The following is a 27,514-nucleotide window of genomic DNA, read 5'->3' on the forward strand; positions in this document are numbered from 1 at the left end:
AAAACGACGGACCGCGACGCAGCGGATGCAACGCAGGGTCATCAGTCGCAATCCGTCGCTAATATAAGTCTATGGGGAAATACAGGATTCCTGCAAAAAATTTTGCAGGGTACCGTAATTCCCCAAGGCGACGGATTGTGACTGATGCAAAACACAGGATGTGTGAACTTAGCCTTACTGGGAAAAAATGAATTTCTTTCCACCTGGGAGCCGCCGTCTTTCAGTCATGGGGGCGTAGACGGAGCCGTTAGAGTCACTGCTCACAGCATGCCCCAGAACATTGACTTTCAGTTCTCTCTGTAGAGCATTTGTGTTAATCAAAGACAGAGATTCCATACATGAGTCACATTTTACAAAATAGAAAGTTGTAAACTTTTCAAAGTCAAGATTGTCTTTGTTCACACACTAAAGAACTCAAAGTTTTTTGCAAAATTTTGCTTATTTTTTCTATATTTTAAGAAAAAACTTCCTACCGTCCACAAGTTTATTAGCGATTAACATTTCTTCTTCCTTCTCTTTTTCCTCTGGTTTAGTAACTACCATAGAAGTTAATGGAGTCACAAACTTAAACTTCAGGGACAACTCAAGTGCCTGCGCTGTTAGGTTTGCTTTTTCGGATGGGTTTGCATAAAGCCTAAAATTAAATAATTTTAACAAATAAAAAAAAAAAATATTATTTAAATAGGTATATTATTTTTCAAGATCCACAGTGGACACATATAATCATATACGTCACTATATACCATATATTGTACAAAATAAAAAAGGGTACAACTCAAAAGGTAACTTGTAATATTAACGGGTTTTTCCACCCTTAAATTAAATGTTTAAATGTTTGAAAAGCTTAAAGTCTAGTTTAAATTTAAACTAAATAACTGCAGAATTCTGAATTCCACAGCACTCGCACCGCATGCTGTCAGATTCCCTTGTGTCGCTACTGAGACCATGCGGTCCCGTGACCACACGTTTGAAATTTTCATTCATGCACTCACATGCCAACTAGATGTACCAGGCCTCCCTCTATTTACGTGAATTGAGCAAAACCACACACGTCTAGTCTGAATGTGGCCGGAAGTATGCAAATCGCATACTTATACAGTGCCTACAAGTAGTATTCAACCCCCTGCAGATTTAGCAGGTTTGATAAGATGCAAATAAGTTAGAGCCTGCAAACTTCAAACAAGAGCAGGATTTATGAACAGATGCATAAATCTTACAAACCAACAAGTTATGTTGCTCAGTTAAATTTTAATAAATTTTCAACATAAAAGTGTGGGTCAATTATTATTTTTACATAGTTACATAGTTACATAGTTACTTAGGTTGAAAAAAGACCTAGGTCCATCTAGTTCAACCTTCCTCCACCAGTTCTACATTTAGTCACTAAGTCATTTATAACCAACAATGTTGTGAGTACTGAGGAAATCATCCAGCCCTTTTTTAAAAGCTGTTATAGTATCTGCCATTACTACCTCTTGTGGTCGGCATTCCACAGTCTGACTGCTCTAACTGTAAAGAACCCTTTCCTATTTAGCTGTTGGAATCGCTTTTCTTCCACTCGCAGTGAGTGCCCCCTGGTCCTTAGTACTGTCTTTGGAAGAAATAAGTCATGTGCCAGTCCTTTATATTGACCACACATGTATTTATACATATAAATGAGATCTCCTCTGAGACGTCTTTTTTCTAAGCTAAACATATCTAACTTTTTCAACCTGTCATCATATGGGCGGCCTCCATTCCTTGTAGTAGTCTAGTTGCCTGCCTTTGAACTGACTCTAACTTCTGAATGTCCTTTTTAAAATGTGGAGCCCAAAACTGAATCCCGTATTCCAGATGTGGCCTTACAAGTGATTTATAGAGGGGTAACAATACGTTGGGATCACGGGATCTAATCTCTCTTTTTATACACCCTAAAATCTTGTTTGCTTTAGCAGCTGCTGCTTGACATTGAGTGCTGCTGCTCAGCTTATTTGTAATGAGAATCCCCAAGTCCTTCTCCTGTTCTGTAGTCCCGAGTTTACTTCCATTTAATGTATACGCAGCTATAGGATTACTCCGTCCTAGGTGCATTACTTTACATTTATCAACATTAAATCTCATTTGCCAAGTATCTGCCCATTCTGACATCTTATCCAGATCTTTTTGTAATATTGTACTATCCAGGTCAGTTTTTAATATCCTACATAGTTTGGTGTCATCGGCAAAGACTGACACTGTACTATCAATCCCATCCACAAGGTCATTAATAAAGAGATTAAAAAGAATCGGTCCAAGCACAGATCCCTGCGGCACCCCACTGCTGACTATAGCCCATTTAGAGAATGTACCATTTATGACTACTCTTTGTTTCCTATCTTTTAGCCAATTCCTTACCCAGTTGCATATTGTGTCCCCTAGTCCTTGCTTCTGGAGCTTTAGTATAAGGCTATTATGTGGTACAGTAACAAATGCCTTTGCAAAGTCCAAATAAATCACATCAGCTGCATTACCAGTATCCAGGTTTGCACTTACCCCCTCATAGAACCCCAACAGGTTGGTTAGACACGACTTATCTTTCATGAATCCATGCTGTTTGTCAGTTATCATATTATTTTCTGCAATATATTTTTGCATGTCATCCCTTAAAATGCCCTCAAAAACTTTGCATACTACTGATGTCAGGCTTACTGGACGGTAGTTGCCTGGATCTACCCTCTTACCTTTCTTAAATATCGGTACCACATCAGCAATCCTCCAATCCTGAGGCACCAACCCTGTTACAAGTGAGTCTAAAAAGATGAGATACAGCGGTCTGTCGATTACGGAGCTCAATTCCCTCAATATTCGTGGATGAATGCCATCTGGCCCTGGGGATTTGTCAATGTTTAATTTACTCAGATGTAGGCGTACTTCATCTTGTGTTAAATTAATTATATCGGGTGGTGAACTTTGATTTTTCACTTGTTGAATGATCCCTGGTACAGTCAGTTCCTTGGTGAATACAGATGAGAAATGCCTATTTAATATCTCAGTCTTTTGTTTGTCCTCTATAACTAACTTGTTATTATATTTTAAGGGGCCGATACTATCCTTTGTTTTCCTTTTGGCATTAATGTATTTATAAAAGATTTTGGGATTTATTTTAATGTCATTGGCGATTTTTGTTTCAGTAGCTAATTTTGCTTGTTTGATTTCTTTTTTACATTTCCTATTGATATCTTTATACTCCTGCAATGCTATTTCTGTATTCTCAGCCTTTAAGATTTTAAATGCCCTTTGTTTTTGTTTTATTATACTTTGTACAGTCTTATTTATCCATAGTGGTTTCTTTTTATTCCTGGACATTTTATTACCAGAGGGTATACGTTTTTTACAAGACTCTAGTAGTATATCCTTAAACTTACCCCATTTATGTTCGGTATCCCCAGTTATTATGACTTTGTCCCAATCTACACATTTAAGCTCTTCCCTTAATTTGTTGAAATCAGCTTTACTAAAATTCCAGGTTTTAGCATTTCCCCTTTGAAATGTTCTATTGAATATTACGTTGAAGCTTACCATATTATGATCGCTGGTGCCCAAGTGCTCCCGGACCTGTAGATCTGAAATTGTATCCGGTCTATTTGACAGGACCAAATCTAGCAAATTATCTCCCCTCGTCGGTTCATCTACCATCTGAGAGATGAAATGGTCTTGAATAGTAGATAAGAACTTACAGCTTTTAGCAGAACCAGAAGATTCTATGTCCCACTGTATGTCTGGATAGTTGAAATCCCCCATAATAAGAACCCGATTATTATTATTAGCTGCCTTTTCAATTTGTTCCAGCATTTCACCCTCTATTTGTTGAGGTATGTTAGGAGGCTTATAGCAAACTCCAATTAGCATTTTTCCATTATTCCCCTCCCCATGTACATTTACCCATACTGACTATACATTGTTGCTGTTCCCCTCAATGTCAGCATACAACACAGGTTTTAGGTTAGATTTAATAAATATACACACCCCACCACCTTTTTGGCCTTTCCTGTCCTTCCTAAATGTACTATAACCCTGTATGTTTGTCACCCAGTCATGGCTTTCATCCAGCCAGGTTTCCGTAATGCCCACCACATCATAATCCATGGTTGACATAAGAGTCTCCAATTCATTCATTTTGTTTGCAAGACTTCTTGCATTTGCCAGTAGACATTTATCCTATTAACAACTTTATTACTCCTAGCCTCCCTACGTTCCTTGTATGTCCCATCCCCCCCTAATCCTTCATTGACCCCTACCATCTCACTATCTCTATCTGCTCTATCTCTCCCCTTATTTGCTCCACTACCCTCCCTCCCCCCGATCCTAGTTTAAAAGCTCCTCCATCCGTCTGACCATTTTCTCCCCCAGCACAGCTGCACCTTCCCCATTGAGGTGCAGCCCGTCCCTACCGTAGAGCCTGTAGCCGACTGAGAAGTCGGCCCAGTTCTCCATGAACCCGAACCCTTCCTTCCTGCACCAATTTCTAAGCCACATATTTATCTCCCTAACCCAACCCAACCCAAAATATTAAACCAACCCCTAGGTTTAATATTTTGTGGAATAACCCTTGTTTGCAATTACAGCTAATAATCGTCTTTTATAAGACCTGATCAGGCCGGCACAGGTCTCTGGAGTTATCTTGGCCCACTCCTCCATGCAGATCTTCTCCAAGTTATCTAGGTTCTTTGGGTGTCTCATGTGGACTTTAATCTTGAACTCCTTCCACAAGTTTTCAATTGGGTTAAGGTCAGGAGACTGACTAGGTCACTGCAACACCTTGATTTTTTCCCTCTTGAACCAGGCCTTGGTTTTCTTGGCTGTGTGCTTTGGGTCGTTGTCTTGTTGGAAGATGAAATGACGACCCATCTTAAGATCCTTGATGGAGGAGCGGACGTTCTTGGCCAAAATCCCCAGGTAGGCGTGCAATCCATCTTCCCATGGATGCGGACCAGATGGCCAGGCCCCTTGGCTGAGAAACAGCCCCACAGCATGATGCTGCCACCACCATGCTTGACTGTAGGGATGGTATTCTTGGGGTCGTATGCAGTGCCATCCAGTCTCCAAACGTCACGTGTGTGGTTGGCACCAAAGATCTCGATCTTGGTCTCATCAGACCAGAGAACCTTGAACCAGTCTGTCTCAGAGTCCTCCAAGTGATCATGAGCAAACTGTAGACGAGCCTTGACATGACGCTTTGAAAGTAAAGGTACCTTACGGGCTCGTCTGGAACGGAGACCATTGCGGTGGAGTACGTTACTTATGGTATTGACTGAAACCAATGTCCCCACTGCCATGAGATCTTCCTGGAGCTCCTTCCTTGTTGTCCTTGGGTTAGCCTTGACTCTTCGGACAAGCCTGGCCTCGGCACGGGAGGAAACTTTCAAAGGCTGTCCAGGCCGTGGAAGGCTAACAGTAGTTCCATAAGCCTTCCACTTCCGGATGATGCTCCCAACAGTGGAGACAGGTAGGCCCAACTCCTTGGAAAGGGTTTTGTACCCCTTGCCAGCCTTGTGAACCTCCACGATCTTGTCTCTGATGGCCTTGGAATGCTCCTTTGTCTTTCCCATGTTGACCATGTATGAGTGCTGTTCACAAGTTTGGGGGAGGGTCTTAATTAGTCAGAAAAGGCTGGAAAAAGAGATAATTAATCCAAACATGTGAAGCTCATTGTTCTTTGTGCCTGAAATACTTCTTAAAACTTTAGGGGAACCAAACAGAATTCTGGTGGTTTGAGGGGTTGAATAATAAATGACCCTCTGAATAAACTTTTCTCAATTTAAAAAAAAAAAAAAAAAAGAAATAACATTCTTTTTTGCTGCAGTGCATTTATTTCACACTTCCAGGCTGATCTACAGTCCAAATGTCACAATGCCAAGTTATTCCGAATGTGTAAACCTGCTAAATCTGCAGGGGGTTGAATACTACTTGTAGGCACTGTAAATGCGGTAACATGTCAACTAGACGTGTTCCACCTCCCTTAATATAAGAGAATTGAGCAAAGCCACAAATGTCTAGTCTGAATGTGGCCGGAAATATGCAAATCTCTTACTTGTGGACACGTTACCACCTGTGACATCGGAGAATCCTGACAGCATGCAATGCGTGCACTGTGAGGTTTTAGAAGTCTGCAGTCACATTCAGTTAACTGCAGACTATCACCACAAGACTGGACAACCCCTTTAAGGAGTCTGGAGAGACTCTTAAGGCCCCGTTACACGCAACGACGTATCTAATGATATATCGCCGGGGTCACGGATTCTGTGACGCACATCCGGCATCGTTAGCGACATCGTTGCGTGTGACACCAACGAGCGGCCATTAACGATGGAAAATACTCACCATATCGTCCATCATTGACATGTCGTTTATTTTCAAAAAATCGTTGATTGTTGAGGACGCAGGTTGTTCATCGTTCCCGAGGCAGCACACATCGCTACGTGTGACACCTCAGGAACGACGACCTACAGCTTACCTGCGGCAGCCGGCAATGAGGAAGTAAAGAGGTGGGCGGGATGTTACGGCCGCTCATCTCCGCCCCTCCGCTTCTATTGGACGACCGCTTAGTGACACCGCTGTGACGCCGCATGAACCACCCCCTTAGAAAGGAGGCGGTTCGCCGGCTACAGCGACGTCGCTAGGCAGTTAAGTCCGTCTGACGGCTCCTAACGATGTTGTGCGCCACGGGCAGCGATTTGCTCGTGATGCACAAATGACGGGGGCGGGTACGCTCGCTAGCGATATTGCTGCGTGTAAAGCCCCCTTTACATGCAATTATTGGTCCCCGTTGTGCAATTAAGGGTGTGGATATTTTTTTTGCCCTCAAAATCTGTCTGTGACATCTGCCGGGAACCACGGCCTCAGAATGACTGTCACGGACAGACTAGAGGTAAGCTACCCACTCAGCAGGATCCCAAGAACCCCCGGAACCCTTTAACCCCTATACAGGGATCTGGAATACTACAGGGTCCAAGAGATTGCTGCCTATGGAAGGTTGCAGTCCAGAGAGGAGTAGTAGTCAGGCAGGGTGAAAACCAGGTGGTACAAAAAGGGATAAAAATGGCAAGGAAGAGTGAAGTCAGGAAACAAGGCCAAGGTCAAACCAGAGACGAGAGCGAAGTAGAAAACATGGCAGGCAGTAGTGTCGTCAGTGAACAGGCAGAGGTCAAAACATGGGAATCAGAATTCAGGAGCAGGGTGTGAACCACATGCCAGCAGAGAACTATAAAACTATATCTGGCGGCGACCAGCAGACAGGAAAAGAAATAAGAAGGGTGTGGTACCTTCCCATTGTCTGTGGCTGAAAGGTGGTGACTTCAGCTGGAAGACACACGCCAGCTACAGTTATCCAGTGGTATTGCAGGTCCCAGGGAAACCCAGCTTGCTTAGCCTGCGCCCACCAGAGCCACTGGTTCTGACTTCTCCCATATCACCAGCACTGTCTACAGCGGGAATACGGCGGCGCCTGATGACTAAAGCAGAAGTCGCAGGAGTGGAGTGGACTCCGGTGGGGATGTGACACGTCGTTAAGACCACACAGGACATCATTGCTTTTAAGTACAGAAATGTAAAACTGACTCATCACATACCGTTTTTCCAGGAGCTGCTGTATGGTGAGATAAGCCCAGAGTCGCTCTGTAAAGTCTGTAAAGATGTATTTCTGCTGTTTGCTCACGTCATCCTCGCTTTGAAGCTGAACATTTTCAGTGTATTTCTTAGATTCATCAGCCTAGAAAAATACAACATTGAATCACTCATTGCTATATGCAGGGGCGTAACTACCACGGTCGCAGCGGTCGCCACTGTGACCGGGCCCGGGAGGTTAGGGGCCCGCCCTGAAGATAAACAGCTGATCGTGTCAGGGAGCGAGAGCTGCATTACTTAACTTGTCACTATACTATACGATCTCTTTTACAAGTGGCCGGCTCCGCCCCCTCCAGCCTCTTTACCTGTGACCTCGGGCTGACTGCCTGCCGCGTCATCTACTCTTTACAGCCAGGGTATGGAGACAGTGACTGGCTGCTGTTTGTGACTGTGGATGCATGTCGGCAGTGCAGGAAATGAAGATTCAGGTCAGGACTGGAGGCTGCAGACAGTGGCCGACACAGTTTGTGACTTGTTTGTGAGGCTCAGCCTCTGCTGCCTCCCTCTCCCATTAGCTCTGTAGTAATGGGCAGCCATGTGCTGGACAGGGTCAACAGTAACTATAATGCAGAAAAGTGGATCTGGCCCTTTTTGCATTATATCTTTATTATAACATGTAAAGATTCACCAAGCTGCCAGTGCTTGGAACACTAGAATCTGGGGGGATGGGGGATAAGGGACTGAGGCTGATCTATGAGTTGGTGGGGGTCACAACTCACAGAATCAGTGCCATACAATGAGTGTAAGCAGTGGGGGACGCATTTGGAGCAGTTTGTTGAAGGCAGCCAGGTCCTTTGCACTATATATGGCTAAATGACTGTGCACTGCTGAGTGCTATTACACTGTAACGCTATGTGCACAAGATGGAGATTTGTTTGCAGAAATTTCTGCACCAAGTCTGCATCTACTGGCAGGAGAAATGCTGCAGCAAAAACAAAGGGTTTTGCCACAATTTGGTGCATTATATGTATTTTTGGTTTCGTTTTTTTTTCATTACATTTAATGGGGAAAACGCAGCATAAACACAGAAAGAATTGACATGCTGCAGTTTTTTTCTACAACCAAATCTGCAAGGAAAAGATCCTGAACGTGTTCACAATACTTCAGAATTCTCATTTACCATATTTTTCGCTTTGTTAGACGCACTTTTTTCCCCTGAAAACTGGCGGTAAAATGAGGATGCATCTTACAAAACAGATATGGCTTGATGAAGGCGGCGGTGATCGAGCGGGCTCATAAGATGCGCTCAGAGGTGTCGCGTGGACAGCATTGATCGGCGGGCTGTGAGGGTGTCTCGGCGGCGGGTGCATTGAGCTGACTGCAGGCTCAATTGAATCGCTCACAGTTCACGCGATGAACTTCAAGAAAATGGCCACAGAAGCAGCGCTTGCGCAGATTGACACAATGGACTTTAAGAAAATGGCCATGGAGTCCTATCTACGCACGCGCCACCTCCGCGGCCATTTTCTTGAAGTCCATCTCGTCAAACGCGGATGATTCAATGGAGCCAGCAGTCAGCTCAATGCACCTGCCGCCGCGTTGCCTCCACAGACCACCCGCCGCCATGACACCCTGTGTTGTGACACCTCCACAGACCGCCCGCCCGCAGATCAATGGCGGCCGCTGCAACAACCTTGAGCGCATCCTGTGACCCTGCTCCACCACCACCGCCCTGGTAAGCCATAACCGAGGGATTCAAATGCGCCCATGGCTACACCCCGAGCCACAGCATCGCTGACCCTCCTGAGCCGCAACACCCCCTCCTCCAAGCCTGCAGAATCGCGACCCTCCTGTGACCTTCCCAAGCCACTACACCACTGCCGCTCCCCCCTGGTGAGCATTAGGATTAAGACGCACTGGGATTATAAAATGGACCCTCTTCAACATTAAAACTTATTTTTTCCTATTTTCCTCCTCTAAATCTGGGGTGCATCTTATGCCAGAAAAGTATTTTATTTTTCATTTTATAAGGATTTCCTGCAGCCGCATTTACTGAACTGTACACTGACAAGCTGCAGAATTTATGCTAAACTGTGAACTGTATATATATATATACCTGTCCTCATGGGTGTAACTACCGCGGTCGCAGCGGTCGCGATTGCGACCAGGCCTCGGAGGAGGAGCTGCGCTGTTCTGCACCAGACCACGCGGCGGCTGCTATATGACCCAGTCGCCGCTGCTGACACCGGGCACCCCCTGTCTGGTGTCAGCAGTGGCGTCACCGCGCTCCCGTCTCTCACCGCGCTCCCGTCTCTCACCGCGCTCCCGTCTCTCACCGCGCTCCCGTCTCTCACCGCGCTCCCGTCTCTCACCGCGCTCCCGTCTCTCACCGCGCTCCCGTCTCTCACCGCGCTCCCGTCTCTCACCGCGCTCTGCTTTGATATTGCATAGAGTGGCCGGCGCCGCTCTATGCATCATCAGTCTTCCCCTGTGTCTGCGCGGTGACATCCCTCCTGTGCGACTGCTGTGTGTGGTGAGAGCACAGAGCACAGGAGGACGCCGACCGGAGTCACGGGGGAACGATGACAGAAGTGAGGACGGACAGCGGTGAAACAAGTAGAGGTGAGGACAGAACTGCAGTGGAAGGAGGAGAGGTGAGCACTTGTTTTTTTAATTTTTTTTTTTATAAATCAGTGAGTACACGGGGAGGCTGGCTGCAGGACACATGGAGTCCTTGGGGAGGCACTGGCTGCAGGACACATGGAGTCCTTGGGGGGGCCCTGGCTGCAGGACACATGGAGGCCCTGGGAGGTGCTGGTTGCAGGACACATGGAGTCCTTGCGGGGGAAATTGGTTGCAGGACACATGGAGTCCTGGGGGGGGGCGTGAGGCTGGCTGCATGACTCATGGAGGCCCGGTAAGGGGCTTGCTGCATGACACATGGAGACCCTGGGGGGGCTGGCTGCATGACACATGGAGGTCTCTGGGGCTGCATGATACATGGAGGTCTATGGGGCTGCATAATAAACATGAAGGACACCTTATACATGGACTATATAAGTGCATTGTACATGGAGGAGTATGGGGCTGCATAATACAATATGAAGGTTTATGGGGATGCATTGTAATACATATAGAACTATGGGGGCTACATTATAATATATGGAGGCTACTTTATATATGGAGGACTATGGGGGTGCATTATAAAACATGGAGGACTGTGGTGCAGTATAATACATGGAGAACTATGGGGTGAATTATAATACATGGAGGACTATGGGAAATGCATTATAATACATGGAGGACTATGGAAGGGTATTCTAATATATGAAGGGTTATGTGGGACCCTTTATACTATATGGAAGGCTATGTGGGGGCCATTATAGTTTTTGAAGAACTATATACGAGGGGAGACAAAGATACAAACATGGGATGGGAACGTTTTATGCTGAGGAAAAAAGGCTCTTTCCCTCAGCACCCAGATTTCCCATGCTCTGATATGGGAAAGCTGGGTGCTGAGGGAATGATGTATAGCAGAGCATGGGAAAGCTGGGTGCCGAGGACAAGATGGATATTAGAACATGGGAAAGCTGTGTGCTGAGGGTAAGAGCCAAGTGTCAGCATCATAATCCTGTACCCCGAGTGTCAGTGTCATTATCCCGTACCCTAAGTGTCGGTGCACGTACAGGGGGGGCCCCGGTACAAATTTTGCACCAGGGCCCATCAAATTCTAGTTACGCCACTGGCTATATGGTATGTTTTTATGACAGTCAGCAGGAAAGAAAGGGGGCTTTGTTTTGGGGCTTTACTTTCCGGTGGCTAAGATCACATTTATTTATTAGTCCGCACTTTAACTAGTGTGGACTAATACACTGTGTGCAGAATTATTAGGCAAATGAGTATTTTGATCACATGATACTTTTTATACATGTTGTCCTACTCCAAGCTGTATAGGCTTGGGAGCCAACTTTTGAAGCGTGATCACTAAACAATCATGGCATTTCATGGCAAATAGCCAACAGGGTCGCAAGAAGCGTGTTGGGCAAAAAAGGCGCAAAATAACTGCCCATGAATTGAGGAAAATCAAGCGTGAAGCTGCCAAGATGCCATTTGCCAATAGTTTGGCCATATTTCAGAGCTGCAACATTACTGGAGTATAAAAAAGCACAAGGTGTGCCATACTCAAGGACATCAAAAAAACAAAAAATAGTACATATGAGGCACCAGGCTTTGTAATAAATCAATATCATCAACAGCGCACCTTGATTGCGAAAAACAAATCTTAATTTATTTATAGCAGAGTGGCAAACTAAACACATACATAGCTAAAATCACTTAAAAATACACAATACGATACACTTCCATCACAATAAATCAATCTAAGAAACACAATGGAATAGTACATCGGTATATCAGTATAATCCAATGTAAACTATATCATGTATCCCATATAAAGTGTTATACAATTATCAAGTAATCCTATGGCCCTGCGGCTAAAGTTAATTGGCAACAAGTTAAGAAAAAAAAAGGTTGGTTGAAAAGGCTGAGTAGCCTAGGTGGATATCAAATAGCCAAAAGTCTCAGGAGTAGTTACCAGAGCCCTAGGACAAAGTCATGATCGGAAGTGTAAAAGCCCGACGCGTTGCGCTAGTCAAGCTGATGAAGATATGGATAGATAGAAAGATGGATAGATGAATAGCTAGATTGATAGATAGATAATGGATAGATAGATGGATTGACAGATAGATAAATAAATAGATAGATAATGGATAGATAGATAGATGGATAGATGAATAGATAGATAGCTAATGGATAGATATATCGATAGAAATAAAGATGGATAGATAATTAGATAGATTGATAGATAGATGGATAGATAATCAATAGATAGAGGACAGATCAATCAATCAATCAATAGATAGAGTCCCAGTGAGGACACACTGCAGTTCTCGCGAGTGGACATTACCGACCGTGAGAAATGACCTGTAGATACCCCTGCAGCATCGCTCAGTGAACGAGGCTGCATTGAGTATGTCAGACGCGACTGGATGCAAGCGTCGTGGGACCTCGGTGGATTACACCGGAGCTGTGTTTGGGGGGGTAATAAAGTGGTGAAAGAGGGGGCTTTTTTGTTATTTTATTAAAAATAAAGGATTTTTCAGTGTTTGTGTTTATTCACTTTACTTACGGGTTAATCATGAAAGCTGTCTCATAGATGCTACCATGATTAAGCTAGGACTTAGTGGCAGCGATGCGCTGCCATTAACTCGTTATTACCCTGATTGCCACCGCACCACGGCAATCTGAAAGAGCTGGTAACACGCCGGGACTGTCGCATAATGGATACGACATTCTCGGGGCAGCTGCGGGCTGATATTCTCGGCTGCGGAAGGTGGGGAGGGCATTAACCATGGCCCTCGCCCTCCCCAGCCTGAGAAAACCGGGCCGCCGCGGTGTGCTTACCTTGGCTGGACGGTAAAAATATGGTGGAGCCCACGGTTTTTTTTTTTCGTTTTTTATTTTTATATGTACATTTGATTTCTATGTGTATTCTATATGTCTGTGTCTGTGTGTGAGTGTGATGTGTGTTTACTCTCTGCTCCGATTCCTCTTCCTGTCATAATGACATCACTTCCCTGCAAAACGCAGGGCAGTGATGAACATTATGTCCCGAAAAACATGAAATAACGCAGGAAAATGCAATGAAACGCACAGAATTTACTGCCTGCGTTATTCCCTGCGGTACTTCATGATTACATTACAGTCAATGGAGGGAATAACGCAGTTAGCTGCAGAAAAGAAGTGACATGCTCATTCTTTTTCTCAAGTAAATCTTCTGAAAGAATTTTCTTGAGAAAAAAAACGCAGTGTGCGCACAGCTAATTTTTTTTTCCATAGGTTTTGCTGGGGAATGTCTGCAGAAAGGTTACAACCATTTTCTCAAGACATTTCTGCAGCAAAAACGCACTAAAAACGCAGTGTGCGCACAGGGCCTAAGACTGATTTTTCAAAGGTTTTATGGACTGATGAAATGAGAGTGACTCTTCATGGGCCAGATGGATGGGCCAGAGGCTGGATCAGTAAAGGGCAGAGAGCTCCACTCCAACTCAGACGCCAGCAAGGTGGAGGTGGGGTACTGGTATGGGCCTGTATCATCAAAGATAAACTTGTGGGATCTTTTTGGGTTGAGGATGGAGTGAAGCTCAACTCCCAGACCTACTGCCAGTTTCTGGAAGACAACTTCTTCAAGCAGTGGTACAGGAAGAAGTCGGTATTGTTCAAGAAAAACATAATTTTCATGCAGGATAATGCTCCATCACATGCATCCAACTAATCCACAGCATGGCTGGCCAGTAAAGGTCTAAAATATGAAAAAATAATGACATGGCCCCCTTGTTCACCTGATCTGAACCCCATAGAGAACCTGTGGTCCCTCATAAAATGTGAGATCTACGGGGAGGGAAAACAGTACACCTCTCGGAACAGTGTCTGGCATTCTATGTGCAGAAATGAGATGAGAGCCTGGACAATTTCCCATTGTTGATCTCCCTGCTGCACAATGACTTGTGCCAGCACAAGAGGTTGTTAACGATGGCGTCATTGCACAACAGAACAGCACAAAAGTTAATAAGCTATAAACAGGGAACAGATGGATCTCACTGTGTCACTATCACATTGGATGGGTGGCAAATGCAGGAGGATGGTCTAGACCAGCAGTGGACACAGATAGAAGAGGGCCTGTCATGATCTAACTGTTGGATAATGAGGGATAGGGGCCACTATGCTGTCCCTCATGCTAGGGGGTCCTATACTATCCCTAACCTCAGGGATACTGCTAATGGTAGAGATGCATGAGTCCCGCTCCTGGCAATGCTCCTGACCAGACCTAATCTGATTGCTCACCTCCCAAGGATGGGGCAGGAGTGTGATGGTAACGACAGATAAAGATAGACAAGGGATATTAAAACTCTGTCACACTGCACACACACACACACACACACACACACACACACACACACACACACACACACACACACACACACACACAGAATTAGACAATAAGAGATTCAGGAAGAAAACAAGAGCAGAAAGGAAGCTACAAAAGACAGCAGAGGTAAACTCTACAACTGTACAAAGCAATAAGTTCTACAACCACCAGAGACACCACACTAGGCCAACTAAGAGAAGCTATAGCTGTCATAGGTGAAAGGAACCAGCCAGTATACAGTCAGGGCCAGAAATATTTAGACAGTGACACAAGTTTTGTTATTTTAGCTGTTTACAAAAACATGTTCAGAAATACAATTACGGTATATATATATGGGCTGAAAGTGCACACTCCCAGCTGCAATATGAGAGTTTTCACATCCAAATCGGAGAAAGGGTTTAGGAATCATAGCTCTGTAATGCATAGCCTCCTCTTTTTCAAGGGACCAAAAGTAATTGGACAAGGGACTCTAAGGGCTGCAATTAACTCTGAAGGCGTCTCCCTCGTTAACCTGTAATCAATGAAGTAGTTAAAAGGTCTGGGGTTGATTACAGGTGTGTGGTTTTGCATTTGGAAGCTGTTGCTGTGACCAGACAACATGCGGTCTAAGGAACTCTCAATTGAGGTGAAGCAGAACATCCTGAGGCTGAAAAAAAAGAAAAAATCCATCATTCAATGGCACTGGGTCACTTGTGTTTATTGATGACATAACAGCAGACAAGAGTAGCCGGATGAATTCTGAAGTGTACTGGGATATACTTTCAGCCCAGATTCAGCCAAATGCCACAAAGTTGATCGGACGGCGCTTCATAGTACAGATGGACAATGACCCCAAGCATACAGCCAAAGCTACCCAGGAGTTCATGAGTGCAAAAAAGTGGAACATTCTGCAATGGCCAAGTCAATCACCAGACATTAACCCAATTGAGCATGCATTTCACTTGCTCAAATCCAGACTTAAGACGGAAAGACCCACAAACAAGCAAGACCTGAAGGCTGCGGCTGTAAAGGCCTGGCAAAGCATTAAGAAGGAGGAAACCCAGCGTTTGGTGATGTCCATGGGTTCCAGACTTAAGGCAGTGATTGCCTCCAAAGGATTCGCAACAAAATATTGAAAATAAAAATATTTTGTTTGGGTGTGGTTTATTTGTCCAATTACTTTTGACCTCCTAAAATGTGGAGTGTTTGTAAAGAAATGTGTACAATTCCTACAATTTCTATCAGATATTTTTGATCAAACCTTCAAATTAAACGTTACAATCTGCACTTGAATTCTGTTGTAGAGGTTTCATTTCAAATCCAATGTGGTGGCATGCAGAGCCCAACTCGCGAAAATTGTGTCACTGTCCAAATATTTCTGGACCTAACTGTATATAGGCAGGGAACAGATGTGATAGGCTCCATCACAACAGGTAACCAAAGACATCAAACAAGCAGACTATCAGAGATTAACTCATGCTAGCCTGCCTATGAATCAGGAAACAGCAAGTTGATGCCCGTGTCTGCCTGTGTTGATCCAAAACAACAGAGAAACCATTGGATGGAGTGTCAGAATCTGTAGTCTGGACAGAACCTGACGCTGCCATGACAGTCGGCAAAGTTTGTCAAAATCTCTGTGTGACAGGGACCCTGTGAAAGATCAATATATGGGCCCTTTGAAGTCCATAATGCACAACTCAACCTGCTTTGGAGGTGGAAGTAAATCCCCTTTCTCTTGGGTCCCTGCACTACTCAGGTTGCACCAATGATAATATGACGCCCTGGCCAAATCAGGTCGTCACAAGGGTGTCGTGCAATCTGCCCTTCTGCATGGTACCCGCTCCTCCTTGGTTACGGGTCCTGTCACTTGGTGTTGCTACCAACAGGTTTACACAAATCCTGAGGAACACTCTGCACCACACCCACCAAACACCCATTGGGCAGCCTGAGGGGAATAGGGCCACCCAGATGGAGGGCTGGTAGAAGGAGGGCAGAAGTGTCAGTGGAGTAGAGAAGTTGAAGTTCAGCAGTGACAGTGAGAGGTCACACTGCGGAGCTGGGCTCCTGTACCCGTCCCAGGTGCCAGACGTTGGCCTGGCTAGAAGGAGCTGGAACCCTGGTCGCAGGGGGTAGTGGCAGGGAGCGCGGTGCTGCTACAGAGAGCAGGCTGGCTGCCTTGTGCTATAACCGGGCAGGGACCAGGGCACGACGGGGTACGCAGACCCTAGGCTGGGAAGTAGCTTCACGCAGCCCAGTAATTCACCCGACAGGAACAGAATCTTCAGAAACCGTTCCCCACCTGCTCCACAATCGGGGTACTAGTGTCGCGGGCGGAGGGGACGCACTCGCCACGCTCGGGTCCGCGGCTGCTGCTCGGTGGCTCGAGCGATGGGCCGGACCCGGGGGACTCAAGCAGCGCTCCTCGCCCACGAGTGAAAAGGGGGTGGTTTGTTTTAGGAGATAGTTTGTGACGCCACCCACGGGTTCATGGTGATTATAGACACCACCGCTGCTGGTGACGGGGATCCCGGGAGAGATGGTAGGGAGCTGCTAGGATGTTGCCCCCTCCGTGGGTAGGGGTTGGTGATCCCAGGACCCGGTGGTATAACGGGGAGGCTGGATGGCTGGGGTGCAGGGTTGCAGGGGCAACGCGGCGCGGTGCCAGATGGCACTGTTGTACTCACTCAGACACAGATGCACAGAGTCTCTGGTAAACCAAACGGCTGGATGGACGGGTCCTGCAGCCGGCTGCAGTGTTTGTGCTCTTCCCGGACAGTGTGATGGTGGCTGTCTTTCCCTGCACCTTGTTAGAATGTTCTGACTCCTGTGGTTGCCCACCGGTAGTCCGCTCCCCGGCGTATAGGTACCAAAGGAGCCCGTTTTGCCCGCAGGCGCTGGCCCTTGGATCTCTAGCCTATGGCGGTGGCTGTATATCCTCACGGTGTGGACTGTTGCCTTCTGTCGGGTCTTGGTTGTTGGGAAACCCCTGGGGTTCCGGTCACACTCGGATTTGACTGTTGTCGGCGGCTCCAAGCCTAGTCGGGGTCCGATGGCCCTGCCTGTGTGCTTAGCTTCACTCCGCTCCCTGGTTCGGTTTCCAGCGGGCCACCGCCCGAACCCGGTCCTTCAGTTCCACAGAGATCCACTAACTCCTGCAGATGGCCACCACCATCTGCCAACCTTGCTGTTTGTGTCTGGGCCCCTACCCAGACACCGACAGTTTCTGACCTCTCACTTTCACCTCCAAACTAAAACTGTCTCTTTTCCCGCCTCCAGACCTGTGAACTACTCGGTGGGTGGGGCCAACTGCCTGGCTCCGCCCCACCTGGTGTGGTCATCAGACCCTGGAGGGAGGCAACAAGGGTTTTTTTGTCTGACTGGTGTGACTATCCAGTGGAGGGGGTGTGTAGGAGGGGGTGTGTATGGTGTTATGTCTGTGACTTCCTGGCTAGTCCAGGGCGTCACATTAGCGCAATGAGGGGGATAGAACTTCCCACAACCGTCCAGAAAATCCCAAGCGTGAACCCTGAGAGCAATCTCACCCTGCTAGCCACGCAGGTGAGCGGGTCCCGAAACGCTCTAAGTGTAAGGGATCCACACGTAGAACACACAGTGGCAAGGGACAAGGCTTCAGATCAACAGGCAACACCAAGAGTACATGGACCCAGCGTGCCCGACCAAGGACCACAGGGTGCTCAAGAGTTTGGTTTACCTGGTGTCAGCGTCAGTGACTTTGGACTGTGTGAGTACACGTTGCCCCCTTGCACCCGTTGGGTTCCCCCACGCCAACCATCACCGGACCCCGGGACACCACTCCCCGGCCCACGGAGGGGTTAACAACTTCAGCTGCCACATACCAGCATCCCCGGGCTCCCCAAACCGGCAGCGGTGGTCCCTCACGTTACCACACACCGTGGGTGGCGTCACGAACACTATCCAAAACAAACAAACTTTCCCCTTTTTATTTCAAGAGGCCACGCGACCCCGCCTCGGGTTCCGGAGACCCCTCGAGCCACAGCGGATCCGGATCCGAGCAGCCCGTCGGCTGTAGCGGGGACGGCACAATATGTCCGCCCATGATCTAGAAGATTTTTCTCCTTTTTAAAACATTGATCAATTTTGACTTTGTGGGTGGAATCCCACGGTGGGGGCCCTGGAGTAGTTTCTTATGGCTTACAAATGTATATAAAGGTACAAAATTATATGGCAGGAGTGTGGTTTCATGATGACAGCCCTTTTTGTAAATTGAAGTTGGTCTGATACACCTGTGACTATGGACTATGAGTACGACTTCAGAAACCACAGCAATATTGTAATTTTATGTGTCGGAAATGCAAATCAAAGCTAACCTTGTAGTTCATGAATGGGCAGGGTCACTTAGTGCAGTATTCAGTCAGTATTATAAAGATATAGTATATTGTAGCTATGTAACTAATGAACACAGACCACTTCATAAACTCCCACTGCATGGACCCTAACCAGCCCATCCCATGACCTCTGCCTCTCAAGTCTAATGGAGAATCCAAACTTGGTAAAGATGTCACAATTACGCGCAGTCTGTACTTACCCCTTCAGCCTTTACATCCACAATAAAAGAGTTCAAGTCGTTATCTGTTACACGTCCGGCAACGACAATTTCACTCCCTTCAAAGTAATGTTTGAAGCTGTTCTCGGTGAGATCAGCGATGGCGTTCTCAGGATACTGCATCTCTATGTTAATCAGTGTAGGATTGGCAATTTCATTATAGAAGCCCTAAAGTACAAAAAAGAGCAAGGAAACAATAAGCATGCATAAAAATGCATATATACAGTGGGTACGAAAAGTATTCAGACACCTTTACATTTTTCACTCTTTGTTTCATTGCAAAATATCAAAAAAATCCAGCACTCAAAGCAATGAAATGAAATTGTTTTGAATTTTTATTCATTCATTTATAGAAAGCAATTTTGTGTAAATATTAGTTGACGTTTCGGTCTTCCGACCTTCATCAGATTACACTACAATAAAGAAATACATAAAAATTTTTTTAGATGTACAGAAATATAATGGCATAATACAATCATAGTATCAGAAAAGGCAGAGATTTCACCAAACAATAATACATTGACCATAAGAAATCACATGTAAACCAAATAATGACAAAAAAAGGGAAAATCGAAATAAATAATCTGTCAACTGAGCCACTTAACTGGCAGATACAATGCTCTCCTAGACAAGGTAGGAAATATGCTATTGAAGAATAATTGATAGAAAAAAAACAGAAAGAACGATATAAGGACCAATAAACATGTCCTGCTAATTCAGTATTAAATTACAAAGAGTGCAAAGAAAAAAATAGGAGCACTCAAAACTAATCAAACAAAGTCAAACAGACAATAACAAACAATGCCATGTAGTAACACTCACCAAAAAGGCTCTGATATAACATATGGAAAATCCTGGAGAAAAGGGAAAAGCTGCCCGTCCGGGTCTGCGGTCTGTGTGATCTGACAGCCCAATGTCCAAGTTTAAATAGACCGCTTAATTAGCGTATATCATGTTACGGAACGTCACTTCCGGTCCACAAACCGGAAGTGACGATCCTGACTGGCAATATGTAGAACCAAATGGTTGGCAAACACGGACTTATGCAGACTGCCCATGCCACTTCACATCCAATAAACTGGACAAAAAGTGGTGCGCCAGCATATAGGATATAGTAAAACAAAAAGGTAATTGCAATAGATCGCTTGATTAGCGCATAACATATCGTGGAACGACACTTCCGGTCCGCAAACCGGAAGTGACAATCTTGGCTGGCAAATTGTAAACCAAGTGGTTGGCAAACACGGACTTGCGCAGACAGTCCACCCCACTTTACATTCAATCAACTAGACGAAGAACACGGTCATACGGAACAAATGGAAAAATTATAAAGGATAGACCACATGGATCAACAATGACTAATAGACCGCTTAATTAGCGTGTATCATGTTACGGAACGTCACTTCCGGTCCCCAAACCGGAAGTGACGATCCTGACTGGCAATATGTAGAACCAAATGGTTGGCAAACACGGACTTGCGCAGACTGCCCATGCCACTCCACATCCAACAAACTGGACAAAAAGTGGTGCGCCAGCATATAGGATATAGTAGAACAAAAAGGTAATTACAATAGATCGCTTGATTAGCGCATAACATATCGCGGAACGTCACTTCCGGTCCGCAAACCGGAAGTGACGATCCTGGCTGGCAAACTGTAAAACAAGTGGTTGGCAAACGCGAACTTGCGCAGACAGTCCACCCCACTTTGAATACGGTCATACGGAACGGATGGGAAATTTTTAAAGGATAGACCACATGAATCAACAATGACTAATAGTGCCTCCTTATCATGTAATTACTATGATATAAAGGTGATAAGAATAAAGGAACACCACAGTCCGTTGAAACAACGGAGAGTGGTGTACCAACCCATTAAGGATATAGTGAATAAAAAGTATTATTTATAATGTTGTATAGAAAAGTCAACTTACTTCAAAATACAAGGACAAACCAATAAAGGGGAGCAAAGGGTAATAAAAAGAGAGGACTAAGGGAATGGTGTGTATGTTTGGAATCAATATATACTCATATATAAGTACTAACCATATGTAAACCCTAGTGTAGTAACAAAAATCATCTAAAAGATATATAGAGAAGCTGTGGAGATATAAAGAAGGGAAGAGGGGGGGGAAGGGGGGGGGGGAGGAACGGAAAGGAGGGGGGGAAAGGAGGGGGGGGGGAAAGGGGGGAGGGAAGAGGGGGAGGGGGGGGAAAGGGATTGAAAAAAGAAAAAATGCAAAAAAAGATTAAATCAAAACAAACAAGAGCTAGAACTAGGGGAAGAGAGAGAAAAATATTTTGTTAAAGAAGGAAAGAAAAAAAAGGGATTAAGGGAAATACCTAAAAAGACCGGCCATCATCAAGTCAGTGATCAACTCTTCTGTAAAAAAAGTAATAGAGAACATAAATAAATATCTAACTATAGAAAACTAGAAGTATCGAAATCGCGATTAAGGCCTTTGGGCTCCAAAGTTTGAAGGGTAAAAATCCAATATGCCTCTCTTTGTTTCAATCTTTTAACTCTATCACCTCCTCTTCTATATGGTAAGACTTGTTCCAAAACTTGGAACCGTAACTGGCTGACACTATGTCCCTGTTTGTGGAAATGAGATGGAAGTGGTAATGTCAATCTCTCACACCTGATGGTGGATTTATGTTGTGATATACGTTCTTTAACAGTCTGGGTAGTCTCGCCTACATAGAGTAGGCCGCAAGGGCACTTGACTACATACACAACAAAAGATGTTTCACAAGTGAAAAAACCTCTGATGGGATAACCCCGACCACTATAGGGATGCAAAACTTTATCTCCTTTCAACACATTACTGCATTGAGAACAGCTTAAACATGGAAATGTGCCACGTCTCTGAGTGAATAAATGAGTTTGAACGGGTCCTGTCAAATTGGTGCCCATATCGGCCCTCACTAGTTTGTTACTGAGATTAGATGGACGTCTAAAACAAGGAAGAAAAGGTGACTTAAATTCTTCCACCTCCGGGTACCCTTTACGCAAAATGTTCCAATGATTTCTGATGAACTTGTGAATTTTGTAGGAAAAAGGATGGTAAGTATGGACAAAAGCTAGACGTTTATCTCTAACCTTACCAATAGAAGATTCGGTACTAATACTAGCACTATTCAAAACCTCCTGTGGATAACCCCTAACCAGAAACTTAGTCCTCATCTCCTGTAATCTGGTATTTTTGATTTCTTGTTGATTGACAATCCTATGTACCCTAAGAAACTGAGACTTAGGTATAGAATTCTTCATGGCTTTGGGATGACAACTGTCATATGAAAGTAAGTTGTTCCTATCAGTGGACTTAATATACAGATCAGTTTGTAAATGCCCACTATCCAATTTTGTAACCGTGACATCTAGAAAGTTAATATGATGTAGATCATAATGTATAACAAATTGAAGTTCGGGCCAAACACTGTTAATATGAGTGTGAAACTCCATAATGGAATCCAACGGGCCATCCCATATGCAAAAAACGTCATCGATAAATCTCTTCCAACACCTACAGTGTTCTTGGAATCCCTTGTTAGAATAAATAAATGTATCCTCAAAATGAGACATGTACGTATTTGCATATGGGGGTGCCACGTTGGACCCCATCGCGGTCCCCTGTTTTTGTATATAATAGATGTCCTGGAACAAAAAGAAATTTTCAGTTAACACAATCTGTAATAAATCAAGACAGCAATCACGTGTATCACTTGAAAAATTGTGTTGTAACAACAACTCATGTACTGCTGTCATACCCTTCTGATGAACAATGGACGTATATAGACTCGTCACATCCCAAGTCACAAGAAAAGCATCAGACGGAATGATATCAAGCTCTCTAATCACCTCTAAGAAGTGACCAGTATCCAAAAGGAATGAAGAAATATGTTTAGTCAAAGGAGTAATAATCTTCTCAAGTAAGATAGCCAAGGGGGAGAGGATGGAATCTGTGCCCGCCACTATTGGTCTACCTGGGGGATTCACCAATGTCTTATGAATTTTGGGGAGTATGTAAAAAACAGGGATTATAGGATTCTGTTTTTGTAAGAAATCAAATGTCTTCTGATCAATAACTCCCTTTTGTAGATAGTGGTTGGACACAGATTTAATCCTATCCCGAATCCTGTTTGTCGGATTACATGTCAGTATCCCATAAACAGTACTATCCCCCAATTGTCTCAGTATTTCCTGTAAGTACATAGATCTGTCCATAATCACCAGGGCTCCGCCCTTATCGGCTTGTTTAATAATAATGTCCTTATCCTGCATAAGAGATGTCAACGCTGCTTTATCCTTATGGAAAAAATTGGAGGGACAGTGTAGTGATTTATTAGACAAATCTTTGAAAAACGACTTGATATCATTCTCCAATAAGCCTATGAATGTCTCTACTGGAGGGTTATTTTTGGGAGGCATGAAGGTGCTCTTGATTTTAAGACCTAATCCCTGAATATTAATGGGAGCAAAAGAAGTAGGCTGTATCAATGGTCTCAAGCCTGTATCAGGTAGTGAAGAAAAATGCGCCTTAATACGTAGATTTCGATAAAATCTTAGTAAATCCATTTGTAACTGGAAAGTATTGAACTTATAAGAAGGACAAAAAGATAATCCCTTCTGAAGAAGACTAATTTGATCAGGTAACAAATTCTTAGAGGAAATGTTAACTACAATAGTGTCCGGCGTACCTGGGATCTGGTTACTATCGTGGATCTTGTTGACTCGGCGGCATTGTCCCCCCTGCCTTGGTTTCCTCTTTGGCCTCTGCGATTTCTTTGACCTAAAAAAAGAAGTTTTGGACGTCTAGTATAGGGAAATTCAGATTCCGAAGCCGAATTATCACTAGAAGAATATTGAAACCGTCTTGGAAACACTCTGGAGGATGTATCACGCCACCGATAAACTCGGTTATTTTTATAATCTTCAGTATCCCTTAAAAATTTATCTCTTTTAATTTTCTGACTCCCAATTTTATGGGTTTGTAAATCCCGTGTGACTTGATCTTTAATTTTCGCCAGATCTTCAGCCGAAGAGGTGGAACTTAGCTGTTGTTCAATCACAGCAATCTCTTCACGTTTAGAGATGATCGCTTGATTTAAATGATCCTTATTACCCTTTGCTCCCCTTTATTGGTTTGTCCTTGTATTTTGAAGTAAGTTGACTTTTCTATACAACATTATAAATAATACTTTTTATTCACTATATCCTTAATGGGTTGGTACACCACTCTCCGTTGTTTCAACGGACTGTGGTGTTCCTTTATTCTTATCACCTTTATATCATAGTAATTACATGATAAGGAGGCACTATTAGTCATTGTTGATTCATGTGGTCTATCCTTTATAAATTTCCCATCCGTTCCGTATGACCGTATTCAAAGTGGGGTGGACTGTCTGCGCAAGTTCGCGTTTGCCAACCACTTGTTTTACAGTTTGCCAGCCAGGATCGTCACTTCCGGTTTGCGGACCGGAAGTGACGTTCCGCGATATGTTATGCGCTAATCAAGCGATCTATTGTAATTACCTTTTTGTTCTACTATATCCTATATGCTGGCGCACCACTTTTTGTCCAGTTTATTGGATGTGAAGTGGCATGGGCAGTCTGCATAAGTCCGTTTTTGCCAACCATTTGGTTCTACATATTGCCAGTCAGGATCGTCGCTTCCGGTTTGTGGACCGGAAGTGACGTTCAGTAACATGATATACGCTAATTAAGCGGTCTATTTAAACTTGGACATTGGGCTGTCAGATCACACAGACCGCAGACCCGGACGGGCAGCTTTTCCCTTTTCTCCAGGATTTTCCATATGTTATATCAGAGCCTTTTTGGTGAGTGTTACTACATGGCATTGTTTGTTATTGTCTGTTTGACTTTGTTTGATTAGTTTTGAGTGCTCCTATTTTTTTCTTTGCACTCTTTGTAATTTAATACTGAATTAGCAGGACATGTTTATTGGTCCTCATATCGTTCTTTCTGTTTTTTTTTCTATCAATTATTCTTCAATAGCATATTTCCTACCTTGTCTAGGAGAGCATTGTATCTGCCAGTTAAGTGGCTCAGTTGACAGATTATTTATTTCGATTTTCCCTTTTTTTGTCATTATTTGGTTTACATGTGATTTCTTATGGTCAATGTATTATTGTTTGGTGAAATCTCTGCCTTTTCTGATACTATGATTGTATTATGCCATTATATTTCTGTACATCTAAAAATTTTTTTATGTATTTCTTTATTGTAGTGTAATCTGATGAAGGTCGGAAGACCGAAACGTCAACTAATATTTACACAAAATTGCTTTCTATAAATGAATGAATAAAAATTCAAAACAATTTCATTTCATTGCTTTGAGTGCTGGATTTTTTTGATTTTTTTGATATTTTGTTTTTTTGATATTTTGTATCGGGGTGGGACCCTATCCAAGCACCAGCGAACAAGGAGTGCCACATTTCTATATACATATTTGTTTCATTGCAGCCATTTGGTAAATTTAAAAAAGTTCATTTTTTTTCTCATTAATGTGCACTCTGCACCCCGTCTTGACAGAAAAAAAAAAGAAATGTAGAAAATTTTGCAAACTTATTAAACAAGATACGTTTATGAAATCAACAAGAAACAAAAGCACTTTTTATTTAATTGTCCTCTAGGCATTGCAATACTATGAAATATTGTAATTTACTTAATTACCTTATTTTGCCTCCTTCTCTCCCTAACACCATGGGGCCATGCCATTTCAGCTGCCCAGTTCATGCTCCTTTAGAAGCTCCTTTTATTTGCTGCTTACTAAATTCATACACGGCAAGCCAGCAATCAGTGTATGGGATTTCCTCTCTCTAAGCCTCTCTACTTATTTAGACAGGCTGACCAAATAAAGTGATCGGTAATATGTACAGAGTGATTGGTAATATGATCATACCGTGTGCATAAAGTATCATTGTTATCGGCAGCACATGTGCTGTCTACACAGGATGAAATGCTGCCAAGAATTATAATTTTTAATAGTTTTCAGAGTATCTATTGCTGGAGAAGATTTTAGTAAAAGCAGTTATTAGCCCCATTAAGTTGTGCATTTTGGGTTTTTCTTGTGTAAGTCCTGTGTGCTGGACCAGATTTTCATCTGTGTCTGGTCAAGGTGTCCATTTTTATCATTAGTGTTCCATCAGTTTTATAGCAAACAAAAATAACTGATGAAGGTTTCTCAATCTTCTCCTAGAAAACAAACACGAAAAACAGCACATGGATGCAAAGACAATGTAGCGCCCGGTCCTGATGCGGCACCCCCACACGCTCCCAGGCTGTGGCGGGAGCGCCGCTCTCTTCACCTGCCCGCCAGTTCCATGCGTCCTGTTCCTGCCCCGGGGTCTGCAGCGGCCTCCTCTTGCTTCCAGGCCACACGCAGGCCTTCTGGGAGTACCCATAGGGTGTTCTCGTGGCCACGCCCCCTTTCTTAAAGGGTCGGCATCCCATTACCCGGAAGTGATCCTTGAGGTCAGCGATTACCCTGAAGGTATTTAAGCCTGTCTCCCCATAGGGGAGGAGCCTGAGCAACGTAACCTATCATTAGTGCGTTGCTAGTTCTCAGGTACCATACGTGTTATTGTGTCTGTCCCTGTGCCCTTTTGTTTTATACCAGTGACTTGTTTCTGCTAATGTGACGCCCTGGGCAAGCCAGGGGTCACAGGTCACAGCACCACCACACCCTACACCCCAGTTAGGAACATCGAAGCTAACCCTAAATCCTTGTTGCCTTCCTCCAGGGGCTGATGTTCACACCAGGGGGTGGGCCAGGCGATTGGCTCCGCCCACCGAGGAGTTCACAGCCCTGGAGGCGGGAAGAACCAGGCAGTGGAGTGGAGGAGTTGAGAACAGAGAAGAGTCGAGTGCAGTTGAGAACAGAGATGAGTCGAGTAGAGCAGTTTAGCTCAGGCAGAGCTGAAGTTCAGTTTAGGAAGTGAAGGTAGAAGGAAGTGAAGTGGTAGAGGAGTGAAGCTGAAGTCAAGTAAAGTGAAAGAAACAGTAGTAAAGCCTGAAGTTGGTCCGTGGCTGTGTGCCTGGACAGTGTCAGCAAGGTCAGCAGACGGCGGTGATTGTCTGGAGTGGGACTGCTCGGAGGTTGCTGGAAGGACCGCGGACGGGTAGTGGCCCGGCGGTCTGGAGCAGTATACAAAGGACAGTCAGCACCAGGGCAGGGGCCTCTCGGATCCCGGCAAGGCTAGGAGTCGCCATAATTTGTCAAATCCGTCAGTGAAGGGGACGTCTGTCTCCCAACAACCAAGTCCCGATTGAAGGCAAAAGTCCAACCATTGAGGAGAGACACCGCCACCGCCAAGGCACCAGTTTCTCAGGGCCAGCGCCTGCGGGCAAAGTAGGGCT

General features: G+C 44.5%; 1 pseudogene; it reads right to left on the reverse strand.

Annotated features, from left to right (window-relative positions):
* Nucleotides 1–27,514, reverse strand: part of LOC142249821 (inter-alpha-trypsin inhibitor heavy chain H3-like) — a 191,578-nt pseudogene that overhangs the window by 93,442 nt on the left and 70,622 nt on the right.

This window comes from Anomaloglossus baeobatrachus, chromosome 8 (assembly GCF_048569485.1).
Source record: "Anomaloglossus baeobatrachus isolate aAnoBae1 chromosome 8, aAnoBae1.hap1, whole genome shotgun sequence".
Taxonomy (NCBI): Eukaryota; Metazoa; Chordata; class Amphibia; order Anura; family Aromobatidae; genus Anomaloglossus; species Anomaloglossus baeobatrachus.